Source organism: Anomalospiza imberbis, chromosome 26 (genome assembly GCF_031753505.1).
Source record: "Anomalospiza imberbis isolate Cuckoo-Finch-1a 21T00152 chromosome 26, ASM3175350v1, whole genome shotgun sequence".
Classification (NCBI taxonomy): domain Eukaryota; kingdom Metazoa; phylum Chordata; class Aves; order Passeriformes; family Viduidae; genus Anomalospiza; species Anomalospiza imberbis.
Window position 1 is genome coordinate 6,508,097 of NC_089706.1, and position 6,733 is coordinate 6,514,829.

Here is a 6,733-nt window from a genome sequence, read left to right on the forward strand (position 1 = left end):
GCGGGGGGAGGAGAGCCGGGAGGATGAGGAGGGGCTGGGAGGGGTGAGAAGGCCTGCTGGGTTTTGGTATAGGGAACAGAAGCGGGGTAGGTGTTTTTGGGGTGCTCCCCGTGCCCCATTTCAGGGGATCAAGCTCCTCCCAGCCCATCTCAGCCACAGAGGAAATGCCACCCCTGGCTGCCTGCTAGGAAAAATGCCTTGAAAGGCAAATTTGTGGAACCACGAGGCTGTGACCGAGGATAAATCCTCCGTTCCTTGGTCAGGTCGCCCGAGGGTCCCATGGGACCTGGGAGGGTCAAGGTCTACGGCTCCGTGCAGGAGGAGCGGCAGAAGGAGGGAGGAGGGATGCGGGAGGGATGGAGGAGGGATGGCAGAGGGATGCAGGAGCCATCAGCCACCGCAGCTGGACGGGAGAGGGCACCAGCAGCCCGGTAATCCGCAGATGAGTCCGGATTTAGGGATGCACACCTCGAGCCAGAGCCCAAAAGCATCTCAGACCCCTCTGAATCCCCCTTTTTTAGGGGGACCCTGCTCTTCTCCCACAGGATCCAGGGTGGGGCCCCTGGCGGCCGAGAGGGGGGATCAGGATTTAGAAACCGTGGGGTGTTTCCCTTGTATCCAGATCCAGTTCTCCAGCAGGGATGATTCCAGCTATTTATTTCCGACCCCCCCATGGGAGAAAATCTCGAGGTTTGTTTTTTCCCGCGGCGTAATGACCCCAACAGGTGCTTTTCCTGCCTGATGGCCGAAAATAACTCCCAGGGTTTGGCTTCCTGTGGTTCCTGCTCCAGTCCCAGTTCCCTTATTCATCTTTTGGGCCAAAACATCTTAATCCGGGAAAGGGAGGCTCCTGGAAAGTGGAGGGACTCCCCGGAAACATTTTACTTTGTGTTTTCCTGATCATTTGTGGATGAAACTGTCCTGGAGAAGGAATTTTTGGCCTCAGCTGAAGCAGACAGATTTGCTTTGGGGATCAGCTGGCTTTCATCCCATAGGGAGGGACAGGAGTGTGATTTGAGGGGTTCCCTTCTCTATTTCTTCTGCAGCAGAAATATAAAATAATATTAATGATATTAATAATAAACGATCAGTTTTAATAATTATTTAATATAATATTTAACTATTATTCTTATTATGTTATTATTATTAATAATAATATTCATATCCTTTTCTATTTATTCTCTTTCTCCTCTGTCCCTCACGGGATGCTCTTTCCCAGTGCCCATGTCCCATCTGGTCCCTTTGGCTCCACGGATTTAAGTGCTTTTGGGAAGTGCAATGGGTAGGGTAGGGAGGAGCCCCTCAGCCACCGGAGTTCTCTGCCCTTTCAAGAGCATTTATTGAGGGATGTGAAACTGGGAACCCCAGTTGCCCCTGGGGTTGGGGACGTCCCTTGTCCCCAGTAGGGGACCCTTGGCTTCTTTCCCAATTTCCCAGTTTCCAGTGCCTGGGTATATTTTAATCCCACGGGATCCCTAGAGGTGCAATGTGGGCCACTGCAGAGCGCGTGGAAGGGGCCGCTGGTCCACCCACAGTGCAACATCCCAGCTCCTGCCTTTCTGTAATATTTTGGGAAGGGTGAGCTGGTGTGGGCGTCATGGGGACACATCGGGAGGCTCCTTCCCTACTCCATCCCCCCCCTGCCCAACCTGGATGGAGGAGATGGACGTGGATGGCAAACATTGCTCCAGCCAAGGCTTTTCGTGGAAAGGGCTGCTTCTGTGGTGAGGAGAGGAAATTTGGGGTTACTGCCTTCACCACGCCTGTCTGGGGTCTCTGCCCTTCAGCCTGGTGCTTTTCCCAGCCTTTCCCATCAAGGGATATGCGGTGCCTGCATTCCCCCCCGCTCCATCTTCTGTTCCCCCAGAGCTCGAAGAGAATCTGGGTGATGTCAGCCCCCCAAAACTGCAGCCGCCCAGCTGACACCCCTTGGCCTGTGCAGCACTGATGGAACCCCCTTCTCTCTCCTCTCCAACCTCCGGAGCCGTGCGGCACCGCTGTGGCAGCAGGTCCGAGGCATCACCGAGTGACCTCCCGGGCACAAATTCCTGCGGGGCTCCGCAGTGTGAGGCTGGGTGACGCCCCCAGGGCCTGCCCCAGGTCCCCCGAGCCTTGCCGGGGGAGGGGCACAGGCGGCAGAAGCCTCCGCGTCCAACGGAGCTGGTGCGCTCCGAGCTCGTGGCAGGGACTTCTGGCCCCGCGTTCCCGAGGAAGGCGCCCAGCTGTGGGAACGTGTCCCCGATCGTCCCGCGGCTGCTGGGAGCGCTGCGGAATGTCACATGTCCCGCTGCAGTGTCACCGTCCTGGACAAGCCATTCCCCGGGGATCGGCTGAGACGCTGCTTTGGCCGGCGCTCGGACTGCTCCAGCGGTGTTTGTGCCGCTCTAGGGCCATGGGGGAAACGATTACAGATGGAAGAGGAGAAGTGGAACAGGGCAGGAGGCGGATCCCCTGTGCTGATAAGAAATTTTCCACGTCTTCCATAGGAATCTGCAGGTTTAGGCACGTGGGAAGGGTTTGAACAGCTTTTGCTACAACGCAGAGAACCTGCTCAGTGAATCGCTGTCCTGAATTAATTTCTGGATATAAAAGAATTCACCTTAAATTGGTTGGAAGGTAATAATTTGGGCAGCAGCAGGGTGCCGGGCTCAGAGGCTGCAGGGGCTGGGTGGAAGAAGAGCTTTCCTCTTGGAGGGTGGTGAGATGGTTACAGTCTGCAAGAGCCTGAGTGGGGGAAAAACTCCGTTACCAAACCCGAGAGCTGTAAGTGACAGCTGGAAGCTAAAAGCAGGGAATTTAAAAATAGAATTATGGGACAAAATGCTAAAGTGAGAGATATGGGCTTGGGGAGCAGCAACCATGGTTTCGTTTTTGCCACCCCTCCCTCCTCACTCAGAGCCACCGATCCAGCCCAGCCCGGTCCTCCTTGGACATTTCCCGCTGTGGCTGTCAATCCTTCACCCCAAATCCTCATTTTCCACCACCCCTATGGTATCCCCAGGCCATCACAGGCCCAGGTCTGGGGGTGGCCCTGGGCTCTTCCAGACACAACACCCACTCAGCTCTTTGCCTCCCCAATATTTCCCCAAAGATCAATCAGAAAATTATTTCACCATCTCTGAGCTCCATCAAAGGAAATGATTCCCCTCATTCAGTCCCTGTAACGAACCAGAACTCCTATTTTTCCTTTTACATTTTTGTCCCTCACAGTCTTTTTTCCCCCTTTCTTGAGCAGTCACTGTTTCACGCCAGTCTTTGCCCCAGAAGGATCTGTCATCACTGCTGGGTGTTGCAGAGCCCTCACAGCACCATCTCCCTCCTCCCTCCCCACGGCACAACGGGGCTGGAGGCAGCAGGCACCATCCTGCCCTTCCACAGGCTACTGCAACTGAAAGCAGAGGCCAAACAGCGCTGGGTTTGTTCCAGGGGTGGCTCTGGAGAGAGGGCAAAGGGTTTGGACTGTCCTCGAAACTGCTTGGCAGGGTTGGAAAGGTTTAACCCCCTCCTGCCCCACAGAGACGGCTGGAAGCGGTGGCAGGAATAATAGCTCCTGGCCCTCAGCCTGGCTCGATAACACTCCCGAGGCTCCCTGGGGGATGAAATAACCCCGGTGTGGTGAGGAAGAGGCAGCAGTGCCGAGGCAAGGGGCCCGGATCGGGGTGTGGGGGCGGACCTTGGGACAGACCTCTGCCCTATCCTGCTGCCCTGCCAGGGACAGCGCTGGCTCGGATCAGTTTTCTCTTCCACCCAGTGATGTCTCAGCAGTTCCTCCCTGACAGGGCAGCACAAAAGCCTGGCAATATCCTATTGTGCCAAGGCACAGTGACCCAGCTGCCTGTGGGCAGCATCTGGCTGGCATCTGGCAGGGATCCAAGTGGGGCCTGACCCATTTGGCTACTGCGGGAATCTGCAGCATCGTGGATGTGGCATCTCCCCAGGCTAGAGGGAACTGGGGCACATCCTTATGCCAGCACAGGGCTGATGGATCACAGGCACCTCTCAGGACTCAGTTTCTCCCTCGACACACGGGCAGCACTGCCAGCCCCCTTCCCAACCTGCTCTGAGTGACAGGGGTGGGATGTGCTCAGTGGGAACAGGCAGTCCACAGGGAAACAGCCTTTCCTTCATCCACTCTCTGGGATTTCCCCCTTTAATTTATTTTCTAGGGTATTTTCTGTGTTGTGTCATTGTTGCTGAGCATCTCCTGTCAATCCCAGATAGGGATGCACCACCCTACAGAAGTCTGGGGCTCCTTGCTCCCCAGATGGCTTCCCAGGACCATGTATCCCATTAAATGGAGAGAAACTGAGCACAAGTCATAAACCAGTCGTGTCCTGAGTGAGGTCCCCAGGGCTCTGTGTCACTGGCACACACAGAATGGTGGCCCCAACCTATAGGGTGAGCATCACTCCAAAACATCTCAGCACAGTCGAGGCCTCCTTGGAAAAGCTTTGGGATTTCCCTTTGTTTGCTGCTTCTCTCTTTGCCTTGTGCCATCCTGTGTGGACCCACCAGACCGTGGCACTCAGGAGGTCACTTGTCCTAATTAATGTTTCTCAGAGCCATCAGCCCTCCAAGTGCACATCCCTGTGCTGCTGGCACCAGCCACACTCCTAATTAAATTTCCTAGTTAAGAGGCCGCTTTCCATGACCAGAAATGCTGTGGGATGGTCACCATGGAAAAGGTGGAGAAATCCTCAACTTCTCCTGCCCTGATCACCCAGAATGGCACCATGGAGCTGCTCTTTGTGTAGGTAAACTAAGACAGGAGGGGGAAGCTCATGCCCCCGAGAAAAGCTGAAGAAAGATGGGCAGAAATGAGCTCCCCACGCCCTGACTTGTCTCCCTGGAAAAGCATTTCTTGGCTTCTGCCAAACCCTGGGGGGGGGTTCAGTCAGGGTTCGGTCTCATCAACTGGCCCCAACACGCCACAGCCTCGGGTGCATCCCACTGGCATCAAGCCAGACACCAACCATCCCCTCCTGCCACGGCCACAGGCTGCTCCTGTTCCCAGCTCACAGGAGCTGCTGCAGGAAGCCACACCATGTCCCTTGTTTGTCCCACTTCATCCCATCTCTCCCTGTGTGCCAAGGGTATTTATCCATAGCAGCATCATCCAACACTTTGGGATCTTCACAATCCATTGCAACTCTTAGGACATTTTCTCCTTAAAACACCCAGAAAGAGCCTGGAAGACCTGAATAACTTTCCCAGTGTTTGATGCTCACCAGAAAATTCTGTTTCATGGGTTTTTAAGGAATCCCTGACACTCTTTGGACACATACCCAGCTTGTTGTCAGGAGAATGAACTGATGATCCCTGTCTGTCAGGAATGGGCTCTGTATCAATTTGGTCATCCAACCTCTGCAGCCTTTGCCCATGCCCTGGGACACTTTGCTTGGACTGGTGAGAGAGCTCAGACCCCCTCTGGCAGGTTCACAGCCAGCAGATCATTTCTGGCATAACATGGGGGGTTTTAGGGGTGCTGCTAAAATTGAGCATTCAGGGAAACGAATCCAGGGAGGGAGAACAAACTTCAAATCCACGAAGGAAAAGGAGTGGTTTTAATCTCTGTTTGGGAGATTTGCATACAATTAGGCCGGGCCCTGCCCGCATTTGCTTCCGCATTGCACTCCCGTGAGGAACCTGCTGGTTTTCCTGCCCTGCTCCCAGCCAGAGGTTGATTGCAAGGACACTCCCCCTGGGAAGATGGTGGGCGAGGGTTTTTGGGCTCTTTGGGAATGCCCTTTTCACTCTCAGTAGCCCATCCTGAGCACCCCCATCCCACCCCAGACCTCTGGATTTATGCTCAGCCATAGGGGGTATCACTTTTCCCTGCAGTGGAGGAGGTGTGAGGAGATGCTGCAGGATGCAAACGCTCCATAAATAGTGCTGTGTTTACAGGAGCCTGCGAGCCTCGGTTTATTTTCCTCTCTGCACAGCAAACAGATCATTCAGACCAATCTAAGCTCACCTCGCCCTGCTGCTGGCACAGCCCAGTGCCCAGAGGTGGCATAATGCCACAGTCCCCAAACAGCCCTAGGAGGCTGGGACCCCCAGCTCTTTGCTGGCCACTTGCCCAAGGGGGAGAGCAGGCACCTCATGGGACAGCAGCTGATGGAAAATCAGCCCTGGATTGGGATGGCAGCCTCAAGGGGCAGATCCAAGGGTTGGGATATCCCTCACGAGGCAGAACAGAGCAGGGGACAACTCCAGTCCCGAGTCCCATGAGAGGAGGGAGGAAGGACGGGGAGAGGTGCAGATGGGGGTCAGGAGAGTCTCTTTGCCTCAAGTCTAAGGTCTTGTTCCTTGCAGCATTTGGATAAACCAGCCGCACTTCTGGGAAGTGATTTATGCAAGATGAGCTTTGCAGGTGCCTGGTGCACATCCGGAGGTCCCTGGAGGGATTGGGTTGTTCAACTTCATCAGTGAGATCGAGTCCCCAGACCCGTTTTCCCTATACTGCCCGGGCCGGAGAGGGGAACTGGGGCGTGACCATATTCCCCCAAACTTCTCCTAGAACCACAAAGAGTGTCTGGTCCAGTCTCAGCAGCAGACCGGGGCTGCCATTCCTCCCCACTCCTTGTGTGGACAGACCCTTCCCCTGCCCCAGGGACAGCCCCTCCCCAGCCCGGGCAGTGCAGTTCGGAGGATGAAGAGCGCTTTCGGGGTCCCGCTCCCCGCCCACCCCAGCAGTGATTTTGGGTGAGGCAGTGCGAGCCAGAGCCCGGGT

The 6,733-nt window shown here is 55.3% G+C and overlaps 1 protein-coding gene across 2 annotated transcripts in view; it reads left to right on the forward strand.

Moving 5' to 3' along the window:
* Nucleotides 1-6,733, forward strand: part of DRAM2 (DNA damage regulated autophagy modulator 2) — a 146,839-nt gene that overhangs the window by 21,011 nt on the left and 119,095 nt on the right. The window lies entirely within an intron of this gene.